Source organism: Meleagris gallopavo, chromosome 4 (genome assembly GCF_000146605.3).
Source record: "Meleagris gallopavo isolate NT-WF06-2002-E0010 breed Aviagen turkey brand Nicholas breeding stock chromosome 4, Turkey_5.1, whole genome shotgun sequence".
NCBI classification, from domain to species: domain Eukaryota; kingdom Metazoa; phylum Chordata; class Aves; order Galliformes; family Phasianidae; genus Meleagris; species Meleagris gallopavo.
This window is the reverse complement of record NC_015014.2, coordinates 31,387,199-31,399,827: the sequence shown is the minus strand read 5'-3', so window position 1 is coordinate 31,399,827 and position 12,629 is coordinate 31,387,199. Positions and strand designations below refer to the sequence as shown.

The 12,629-nt window shown below is 36.2% G+C and overlaps 1 long non-coding RNA gene across 3 annotated transcripts in view; it reads right to left on the bottom strand.

The window, feature by feature from the left end:
- LOC109367287 overlaps positions 1 to 10,263 on the bottom strand; it is a 55,593-nt gene extending 45,330 nt beyond the window's left edge. For all 3 annotated transcript variants that reach the window (XR_004159582.1, XR_002114284.2, XR_002114286.2), the window contains exon 1: positions 10,097 to 10,263. This is a non-coding gene — a long non-coding RNA (uncharacterized LOC109367287). The remainder of the gene's footprint in view (positions 1 to 10,096) is intronic.
- Between the last annotated feature and the right edge of the window lie 2,366 nt (positions 10,264 to 12,629).

Here is a 12,629-nt window from a genome sequence, read left to right as displayed (position 1 = left end):
AAAAAAAAACCCACTCTCCTATCAAAAATTGAAATAGATGACAAGATTATTTTTGACGCTATTAGTTCTCCATCAGAAACTAAAAAAGGCCTCATTTAACTTTTTCCATTCTGACAGAATGGCAGTTCTGATAACGGTATGTTGAGCAGTCAAATCCCCATCTGAACGAACTGAATCAAACACATGCCCATTTGCCTACATTTGCACGGGAATTAAACCACTGCACTTACAGAAACCTCATTATCTAGGCTCAAGAGGCAAATATCAGTTCCAAATCCCAGGCAATGTGCTAATAAAATTTGACCTATACTGTGATAGTTTTCCAAGCACTCTTAAATCCATCCTTCTCCCTGTAGTGGACTGAGAAAGGGTAGTATGTAGCACAAATAAACATCACTCAGCTCTAGAATTACTGCTATAGAGAGCTCTGCATGGCTGGCATATTTTCTGTGTTGCTCCCAAAGCAGCAGGCATCTCCCTTTGTTGCTGATGCAGATTGTTTCCAATCTCTCAGCGTGCCTTTCTTAGACACTTGCTCCTGAAACTTAAAAGGAAAACAGTGCACACTTAATTTGAAAAATGCTTCGCAGATTTCAGAGCAGAAGGGGCTGGGTAAGTTGGAGGGGGTAAAAGAAACAGTTTCACAGTATTATTGAGGCCATGTGTGACAGGCTAAATGAAACCTTCAGTCCATTCCGTCACAAGTTATTTTCACTTCTTACAATTTGCACAGGCAAGTGGGTGGCCATACGTCTAGCTGTTCTTGTTTTTCAGCAAATAGAACTAGGAGGGTTTTAATTTTTTTAATAGTTCTGCTCATAGCTGCTATGCCTTTATTGTTTTCAGATTGACTATGTGCAACTGAACAAGTTTCCTCATTAAACACAAACAAAAAAGCAGATGATGATCATGCTGCTTGCTGCTGTGAAATACTTCTATGTATCGGGCTAGATTTGTCTTTCATTCTGCTAACAGAAAGGTCATTGTTGTGGTTTAACTCAGCAGGTAGCTCAGCACCACACAGTGGTTCACTCATCCCTGTCTCCCAGTGAGATGGGGAGAGAATCGGGAAAAAAAAATGAAGTAGAATTTATGTGTTGAGATAAACGCTATTTACAAAGACAAGAATGGAAGAGGAGGAAAAAAAAAGTAGTAATGATTATACATACAATCATTTTTTCATACATTTTTTTTCAAGTTTTTTTCCACATGATGTTATATAGTATGGAATATTCCTTTGCATGGGTTAAGTCAGCTGTTCTGGTTCTGTTCTCTCCCAGTTCCTCATACCCACCAGCTCCCTTGTTGGGGGGGCAGTAGGACAAAATGAAAAAACTTGTGTGCCCTTGGCTCTCTATGGCACTGCTCAGTAATAATTAAAACATTGATGTGTTATCAACATTGGGTTTTTTTTCCTAGAGTCATAACATATATCATATGTTATGATGCTATGTATATGATGATATGAAGAAAATCAGCTCTGTTCCATCTGAAACCAGGACAGTCATGCACTGTCTTACACATCACAGAATCAGAGTGTAAATGCCAGACTTTCTCTAAGCTATTTTGGAGAAAATAAACAATCTGAATAAGCTTGATAGTAAAAACAATAAGCAAGACTCTTTCCTTTTCACCTTCTAAAAATAGTCAAGACTGAGATAAACACAAATACATTTTTTTTCCCTGTACTTAAAGTATGGTGCAGGGCAAGGATAGGACTGTTTTCATAGTCCATCAGACTAAGAGAGGATACCTAACTAAAGTATCAGTTGCAGTGACATAAGTAGTAATTGGACTGCACCCTAAATAGCAAATTTGGAGAAAAGAGTCCCAGTGAGACATAAAAGAGCTTCACTTCTCCAGTTTGTCTCACAGCTTAATCTGTTAAAATGGGTTTCTCCTTCTGCCTTTTGATTAACTATATTATCTTTTCAGTTTTCAGGCACATTCAAGCTGCAGAAGTAGGTAATATACTCAGTGATCAAGTTTCCCCTGAGAAGTAGGAGTGGACCTCCATAACCTTAGGATTTCACTGCTTCACTCCTCCAATTTGAGCTATTCAACATTTCTCAATGAGTAGAAAACATCATTTTTCCCCTCATTCTAAAGCAGCTGGCCAATACAGAAAATCAATTGTTCGGGAATAAAGCATTAAATTCGTACAGATTTCTAATATTTACTACAAAAAAAAATTTCAACAATGGAAAGTGGAAAGAGTTCATCAATGAGATATTGAATTGGAGATCTGGTAAAACAATCACTTAATCTACTTTTCGTTTAACTAGACAGTAGTCAAGATGCACTCTGGGGTAAGTATTGAGAATACCATTCTTCATAAAAGGGCCAACTCACGTGAAAGAGCTCAGTCCCTGCACAATAGATTTTGCACCGTAATGTTACTCCCAGGGAGATGGCCTTCTGGAAATTGATATTCCAGACTCGAAATTGTGCTACCATAAAACTTAAAAGTCTTTATAGAGCATAAAACATACACACATATGTCAGGGACAAAAAAGGAAGCTGGGTCAACTTGCTTCTTTTTCACTACCCTGGTCCTATACTTCTCATTTCTTTATCCAAATATCAATCTTTTTTCATGCTAGTCAGTCTCTATCTCATTTTAAGATCTTTACCAAAGTCATACCAATTTTATCTCCCCACCAGAACATAAACTCCCATTCCAAGCACTCATTCTGTACAGGCTTCCTTTTTGTGTCCTGTTTCTTACCTCGGCATGTCTTGAACTCCCTATATGACTTTCATCTAATCTTTATTTTCGAAATTCTAACTAGTCTTTCATCTCTACCTGTAACTGAATGCACTAAACTATTCCAATTCAATAGTCTTTTAAAATACTGTAATCAAATTCTTAATTAACTACTTCTTCCAGTGCAGACTGAGTATTAGATTTATGCTATTTGAAATCAGTGTATGGCATCAAAAATATACAGCCCTTCTCTAAGAATTGTACCCAGTTGCTTGAATCTGCAATGCAAAGCCAACAGTCACAATGTTTTACCTGCTTTTGACTGCTCACACATGCCTTTAATTTACCATCAGTCTCTACAATACATTTTTGATCTAATATCGTTGCATCTCTGGGAGAAACCATCTATACACATATGTATGCATATTATTTGTATGCTCAAATATACAATATAAAGAACAAATAAAATTCAGTGTTGTCAGTAATTCTTTCTAAAATTAAAGGCTTCAAAACCAGTTTGTGATTCACTTAAAAAGCCAAATTCTTGATCTGCACTTTGGTTTGAGAGGTAACAAAATTCGAAAAGATGAGACCCAAGAGGTGGTTTCACTATACATCTATATTTTAGAGAACTGAATATACTTTCATACTCAGTTGTAGAGGGACAAATGAAACATCTCCACCTTTTCATCTATAAACTTTAATTTTTGGATAATCAGGTAGTCCTGTACTCAATTGCATTCTAACTCCTAGAAAAGTTAAAAAAAAAAAAAAACACCGGTACCACCTTCACTACACTCTAGAAAACTCAGGTCTGACTGGCCAGGGCTTACCAGCACTGTCAGGAGAAGGGAGAACCAATTCTCAACACTGGGATTAAGATAATTTAGTTTAGTCTTTTCCAAATAAGGCTGAGATAGCATTACTAACGAATGCACTATGGAGTGAATATCATCAAGGGCAAAGGACTGCCAAAGCCAAAGATCCACACTGACATAAAAGCAAAAGGAGGAAAGGATATGTAGGAAGTTTTTCTGTGGGTAAAGGAAAATGATTTTCTCCTCAGAATCAGTTTGTTACATCATAAATTACACTTATTTATATTGTACAGGACAACTCAAAACCTACCTTAGGAATCACAATTTGACATGTAATCTATTTCTTTCTTCTCTGGATAGCAAGTTAATAGAACAATGATGTAACATATGAAGTGGCAAATTTTATTTAAATACATACCCAGAATGAAAGAATTCAGGATTCACAAGAATTGTGAGAACACACATATACGAGCATACAAACCCTCTTCATCCTTAAGATTCAGGTACCACACAATGCACACAAGCCTACAGGAGATAAACTGCACAGCATCATTGCTGTAATTTGGTCCAAAATCTGTACAGTTCATTCTGTACTATATGCAGAAGTTAATCTCTCATTTGCTTTCTATTCTCTATGTGCAGCAATCTTCTGCTTCTTCCTTTCATTAATAACCAATACTAATGCAACACAAGACAAAGAAAGAACATCCCAAAGCCCATAGATCACAGTCATCTTAGTACCTTAGCATCTCCCAGGAAATGAGAAAGCAGATGAGGATCATCAAGACCTGGATAACACCTCATCCTCTAGTGGGAGTTCATTAAGCAGCTCCATTGCTGCATTGCTCAGCACCTTCACTCTGCTTTGATTTAATAAACCAGATATTTCTAGACTTTCATGTTAAGAGGTAAGGACAGAATTTAACTTAAATGCTATCACTCTTTTATATTTTACTTTCTTATCATGACATCAGAACAAGCACTTTACTTTTGTTTAACTTTATCCCAATGGAACACAGCACAGGGGAAAATTATGTCAAAAGTGAACAAAGAGCATCAATTTATACACCAACAAATCATGCTATGTTTCAACAAATGTATGACGGATTTGGGAGTTTCCTTCACCCTGAGCAGCTGTAACAATAAAAGAGCAGTGATGTAACGTTCATCAATAAAACTTGCTAAAGAATCTTTTCTTACAGACAGATGTAGTACATGCAAGAGACACTCATGACAAACACACATTTTGCTATGCTTGCCTTTTTTCAACATATGTTTGATACATAATGAATACCTGTTTTTCAATAAGTATGAACACACTATGCCACCAAACTCTTGTTCTTAAGTGAAGTAAATATAGAGATACGGTAGAAACATCCAAAAATAATACAATAAAGCATAGCATAGATATCACAGCAATTCATTACATCACAGATCTCCTCTGGAGAACTCAGGTAAAAAGTAGCTTGGGAAACAATGAGTAATTGGTCAAGACTCTAAACAGACGTGAGGGAATTTCTCATTGCCCCATTTAAGACGTCTGCAAGAAAGAGTACTTGAGTCATGTTTAAGGACCCAGTGTTTTAATAGGTATTCAGTATAGCATATAAACAAACTGAACAATTTGCAATGGCCAACAATTCATTGTTGGCTCATACTTCAGATTCATATCTGTAAAAAGAAGACCAACAGAACATGCCAAGGGACAGTAAGATAGCCAAAAGCCTAGAGGTTAAAGAAAATGAGGAAAGGACACAGTGTTCCTCAGCCTGGCTAAGTAACATCTGCCAGACATGAGCATGAAATTAAACAGAGAAGCTGAATTACTTCCAATGTACAGATATTGCCCTCGTGAAATGGGACAGGTGACCTACAACATAAAAAATGCACTTAACTGTAAACACTAGAAAGTGATGCTAAAAACATGAAAAATAAAAGCTGTTCTCAGATATGCAGTGAAAGGCATGCTGACATAATCAAAGGGAGGAGAAGAAAAGAAAAAACACCTACCTCATCCAAAGGCTGCACCATTAAATTACAAAGATTTTTTTTAAAGGCAAAAAGAACACCACATACTCAGAAAAATTCAGAAGAATAGTATTTATTAGAAAATCATGGGCCACTGTGTCTGAAGAGAAAAAAAAAAAAGCTTTTCAGTTTATTCTACTATTCCTATTAAAACTCAGGGCCCCCAGTAAAAAGTTTTTAAAAATAACTTCCTTGCCTTACATTGCTTCAGCTTCACCAGTGTTAAGCAAAACTTGCTCTCACAGCCACTACTTGAAGCACTGTGGTGTTAATCTCTTCCTTGTGTGAGAGTAGAGCTTGAGATCATGCAGAACGATGTGGTACTTGTCAAAATTCTCAACATAAGCTCTGCCTTAGTTCAAACAGGAATGAAGAGGAAAGTGGTAGAAATTAACTTAATAGTAGTGGGTGACAAGGATTGCTGGGAGGCTGTGCACACATTCCATCCAAGCAGCAGCATCTATAGTAATGGTGGTTCAAAACATAAGTTTACTCTTCAATAAACTTCTCTCAAATAAATATAAAGCATTTTTGGCTCTCAGTGAATTCTGTGTCCAGAAAGAGATGCGTTAGATGGTAAAAAAATTTAGCCAGATTTTTCTCTTTTCCCACTTGAAGTGCTTGCAGTAGAGGTTAGCAAGCCAGTTGTACTTTGTAGCTCTTTTCCACATAGAGTAAAACTGCTTGGCATAAAGGCAAGCAAAAGAAACAAAGAACCTGTGGAACGTGAAGCTAAGTTTTCAGCTGTCACAGGCAATCGTGCAACTTCAGGGACGTTTCACATAATGGCAATCACACAACTGATAACAACTGAATAGGAGCTGTGCAATATGTAGCTACCCAATAGCTAGCTGCTATAACCAATTATGATCGTAGACTCTTAGGTTGAAATATTCTACAACTCCAAGTGAAAGGCACTATAAGCCAGAAAAGCACTGATTTTTTTTTTTTCCTCCTTTTGGAAAGTTAACAGTCCTCAGACATAAGAACTTATGTACCTATTTTCGTTATTGTTTTTGGTATTTTCACAACTGTCCATAACATTTACCGTAGTAGCAACCCAAGAATTCAGAATTTCTACCATATTAACAATACAGACTATGACTCTAAGGGGCACTACAATAGAACAGTTAGCATCAGAAAACTGAAGATGATCTTTCCCCTATCAGGAAAAATAAAAAGAGAGAGATGGAAAGCAGAGAATGAACAAAGTCAGTTCATGTAAGGACAAAAGGCTATAAAGATACACATTTTATTCCAAATTGATTATATATTTATGGCTTCAATAATTTCTTTCCAAAATGAATATACCATTTGCAAGCAGAAGTCGACATGACGTTTTACTTATAAGATCCAAAAGCAAAGATCTGCTTTAGAAAACATTCTTTGGGTAGGTAGACTTCACACAAACACTAAAGCAATCATTTAAAATCCAAAGTAGAAAAATTTAAGCCAGTGTAAACTGCTTCTAAGACTGGCTAATCCTTAGAAACTCACACAATATTTGGGAGATGTGCTTTTTTTTTTTTTTTTAGCCTAGTCTCTGGGCTACTAACATCTTAAATGAAACTCCTGCCTTGATACTTCCTGAGTAAATTGAAAGGGAAATAGAAGTCCTACAAAAAAAACTTCTGTTGGCAATTAATCTGTTTACTCAGACATCTTACAAATGTCTAATTTATTCTCATTATTTATTCTCTTAAGTAGAATGGATCGATTATTCTTTCACTCAAAACAATGGCATTAATCCTGTTGACTTCAATTAGAGAAAGTTCAAGTTTTCCATAATTGCAACTCCATTTACTTTTCTTTTAGTAATCTGTTTCAGTGACAAGTAAAAAGAAAAGTGTCAGACATACAAGTTCCTCCATATGTTTTTAATTTGACAGAAAATGGTGTATTGCAACATTACAAAATTTCACTGCTACCTGTATGATTTTGATACACTTCACTGTGTTAAAATCAAAATCATTTATTCTAACCACTGTTAAATGTGCTGGAATAGAGATACAAAGACTCTAGTGGAGTGATGTATAAAATATTTAATGCTCTCCTCCACTTGGAGCCTGGTACCTGAGGGTTTTTTTTATTATTATTTAAACTGCAATCTGTTCTTAATAATTTTTGAATTTATAGCAGAATTTTCTCTAAGGTTTCACAGACACTCAAGATACAGAAACTATAGAATACACAGGAAATACTTATTTTTTAAAGAAATGAAGAAAGAAGGCAAACCAGGCAATGGCATTTGAAGTTACAGCTACTATTCACATGCTTTGGAATCTGAATAAAAAACTATCACAAGACTATTCTCTTGACTCTGTAAAAGAAGGAAATACATAAGTAGTACCACTACTAGTCAAAATGAGTTCCTGGATAATGTAGTTTAGTCAACAGTATTTTCAATAACAGTATCTGTCCACATTATACCTGCACAGTGATGTTTTGGCAATTTTTGCATATCAGAGCTAGAAAAGCCTCTTCGAGATTCAGGACAATGGATTTCTTTAGAAACCCACGACTATTGCATCCCACAACTGAAGTTCCACCATGGTTCTCTAGATGAAGTTGGAAAATAACAGAAACTATTTTCTTTCTCATTAAGAGAACAATTGCCACTCTCATTTTCTCAAGTTCCCATGGAAATATTCAGTATTACACAATATTAAAAGCTTTTAGACAGATTTACCTAGGTTGAAAACATCTACATGTTTTCTGTCTCACTCTGTGTGAGAGTTTATCTCAATATACTTTGAGAAGAAATTGATTTTCAGATGTGAGAGTTATTGCAGGTGAAGTTATTTACAAAGAGAACACTTGCAACCCTGAATAAATATCTAAAAGCAAAGGGGTTGTCTCATCTACTCTGTTTGAGAAGCAACAGTGGCCTACTGTTGGAAAAAAAAAAAAGTTGCATTGCTTTTAAAAAGATGTTTTTGAGAATATACTACACACATCTGTCAGTAACTGCAAAAAACTGTGCATAGAAATTGCTCCTGCACAGATCTTTCACAGAAGGAGCACTCTGGAAAACAGCTGGGGAAGACATATAGCACTGATATGAAAGTATATTTCATTTACTTTATTTTTTCCAGATGAGCCAGTAGCAGAACTTAAGCATGTACCAGTCTGAGAATTTTGGAATGGTTTAGATGGTAACAGATCAGTGAATATTGCTGACAGTAAATGTTGATGTGCAGCACTGTTTTTGATGCTATGCTGGAAGAGGAAGGACTTCACACTGTAATGTAAGAAGAATGGGAATCTTAAGCAATTAAAGGTACAAAAGAGGTTTACTCTCTGCATGTGTTGTGGCAGCTAGCTTCTAAACTACTGGAGCAAGCAGACCTAAGGTTATTTTACTGACACTCTTGAAATGCTTATTATGTCACTCAGCTGTTATCTCTTAGCACAACTCTATTAACCCATTCATTTGATGGCAATAATTTTAGAGTTATAGGGATGTCAATGACACATCCTTGGAAATTCCTCCTTCCTTACAACATAATTATCTGTTTTGCTCTTCTGCCTCCCCAAGCAACAACCTGCACATTCCTCAATCAAAATCTGTCTCCACCATATCCAATACCCATTTATGCAGGGTGGAGGTCAGGGGTCTCAATCTGACCCAATGCTGTTGATACACAATAGCACAGCTGTCAAGGCATGTAAAATGACTGACCAAAATGTTCCTGACTGACACAAATAAATGTATAAACAGGATCAGACAAAAGATGAAAATACAGTCTTAGATTAAACATGGTTTTGAAATTCTAAATGAAAACATCAAACTAAATTTACCTCACTTAGAGTTAAGGCAAAACTCTTATCCTATGGACACAAACACTTTCAAGGAAATGGGAGAAACGTTCACTTTTATTGTACCTAGATTAAGTCCAAAATGTGTGCAAACACACTAGTGAACAGTACTTCAAGAACATATTGCCTGCTCGCTTCTTAATCATTTGTGAGGAGAAGGGAAAATAATAACAATTTAGGAATAAAAGCTTTTGGTAAAGTATTACAAGTATACCATTTCATTTATCAAATTCCTTCTCCCCCCAAAAAAGATGAATTATATAAAGATGCATACAAGTGAGAACTTAGTCTTGCATTTTCAAAGTAGAATGTTTGAGAGAAGATCTGGAATGAGGTATCTAATAGTTGGAGATACCAGCATCTCTCCAAGTTAAAGTTGAGATTTTTGGGTCCTATTTTTGCACACTAAGAGTCTGAAAATTTGCATGTAATATTTCTGTCACTAACAGCAAATATAAAAAGAATTAATAAATAAATGGGAACTATCCCCAAGATATTAAAGGGAAAAGGCAAACAGCACACTTTTTCAGTGTTGTAATTAGCCATAGCACATTTTCTCTGGAACAACTATCAAATATACTGACATTTCAAGCCTTTATGACTAAGATTCTAAGTGACTAAGAATTTCCATAAATACACTGAAATGTTACAATCCCAGGTTATTTATATATATTATGTAGCATAATATTACTATTTTAAAATATATTTGTTTAATAAGAGTTACCGGAGGTCCACAGCTGAATGAAGCAGCAGGCAGTATTGAATATAGTTGGAATCCTCAGGTGTTATTCCCAGATTCATCTCATGTTTTTAATCTCTGTAGACCTGAAGAAGCTCAACACTTCGAGGACAACTTTCTCAGATAGTTGCCTTAAATGACGACGACTTTTTGCTAGTTCATTCATATGAATTCTCAAAAAAACCTCACCACAGAGTTGTGTCTATAGACCATAGGCATATATGTCCTGCAGAAAGAGAAGGAAAAGCCAAAGAATGTCTCTTTCTTTCCCCTCTTTTCTCCCACTCAAATCTTCTCATAAGCATACCAGAAACAGATATATATGTAACTTAAAAATAAGGCTTCTGAAGGTTGTATATGCTTTATCCACAAAAGAAAATTGCATCGCTTTAAACAGGATTGTAAAAGCACAAATGTGTCTTTTGGTTTAACATCAAGTATGCTTCATCCAGGAACAGGTTTGAGATCAATCAGAATAAAGACAGACAAATGTACATACAACTGTGATCATCGCTTTGTAAACTCACTACTTCCAACTCCTCATTATTGCCTCCTGTTGAACACGAGGAGCCTCCTCTGTGTTTCAGAGCTAATGCAGACTAGTTTAAACTGACAGTGTTAAAGCCGATAAATTAACCCATTTTACCTTGCACTGAAGCAAACTGGACCTGCTTACACATGCAATTCCAGCATCTCAAGGTGACAGTAAGTTCTGAGTGAGAGGCAAGAATAAAAGTCTGGATAACATTTAAAAGTTAGATTGTCATCACACCCCACCTTTACAGTGTTCATAGTTCCTTAAATCACTTCAAAAAACAGTTTCAGTTATATTCAATGGTTTTGTGATTTTATTTTTATTATTACATAAACCACAACAAACATTACATGCTTAATGGCTGAAATCAATACCCATCTTGCACTGTCTGAAAAGAAAGGAAATTTAATATATTTCTTTTGAGTATATGAACAGATTTTTCACAAGGACGGTGTTCTGAATGGCTTCCTTCTATTGATTTTTTCAAAGTACCTTCTTAATGCCTAATACAAACTTTGAAATCTGTAACTAAACACATATTCATCTGAAAGATAATGACATGGCACTCTGCAGAAAAATTACTCACTTGAAAGACAAAAAATGATCCAATTGTTCATATGCCAAAAGGCAGTGAGCTATCAAGAGTCCCGTGCACCATACCATGTAAAAACAATTGTGGGGTTCTCTGCCTAGAAGACATTCTGAGGGCAAAAATCAATCATCTGGAAAGCACACGTTTAGATGTTCTCTGGGTTTATTATTCTGACTTTGGCTGGAAGGTTGATAAAGATTCTGGAAACTGCAAAAGCAAATCTATTTTTTTTATTAGAAGTTTTGGCAGCAGGCTAGGTGCGTGCTTTACAGTCAGAGAAGGGTGGGGGGGAATGGAGCACTGAAAAAGTTCCAGTCACAGCACCGAGTTCCAGCACATCTGCTGGAGCAGCAAGCGCTGTGATTTCTGAGAGGCTTGTGGTTAACCTCATGGCACAGAATGAATTATTCCCCAATTCCGTCCTTCATTAAACCACCCAATCTCTGAAATGTGTCAATGAAATCAACACATGGCCAGCTACTAATCAGCAGTACGATGGTCCATCCCCACGATGCTCTGATTTTGGCCAGAACACATCAGAGCTTTTTGTCCTATATGATTTTAAGTTGTTTATATTGTACCCAGCCTAGCCGTATGAATAAGTTATCACGATTTAATTAAAACAGCCTGTATATACACAGATTAATACTGGATGTCATGCAACATGCCATCTAAGTGCAAACAGTTTTCAGGCCTTCACAACACAAATTGCAAAATATCTGTCAGATAAAATATTGCATTGTTTAAAATGTCCTGATTTTGAAGGGGAAGGACTGCTCACAGCAGAAGTTGCAAAACACAACAATAGGGCTAATATACCATATGGGCAGCACTCAGGAAATTTCTACAAGAAAGCCATAGGACAGAAATGACTATAATGCTGAAATATTTTGGTATGAAGACTTCTCTCCCTCCTGTGTGTTTTGCAAACTCACAACATCAGCCATCAGAAACGATTGCTATTATTTGACAATAGCACACAAGTAGCAAAGAGGGAGAATAAACATGACAGGATTTTTTACTGAACTAAAACCAAATAAAGAAGTGGTATGTAATCTTGGGCTACCGTTTAAATTAAGCTTTTCCCAGCTCTTCACTTATTATATTCTTCTTGCTTCTTAAGTGTTCAAATCGAGAGGTCTGATTTACAGGAGCTTCGTGTTAATGACTGCAATAGGTATTACAGGGAGCTGGGCTCTGAACAAATGAAGCGCTATTAAATACTAAGCTCCATGAGAAATCAACCTCTGGGCAACTTCAGTTAGGCACCTCAAGCCAGCCATTACAGGCTCTGAAGTCTTATGCCTCCTTCCCCCATCTTTTATAATCAACATATCATTGAACAGGGAGGTGAAGAATTGCAAGGGTTGTGTAATGAGCAAGTTGGAAAA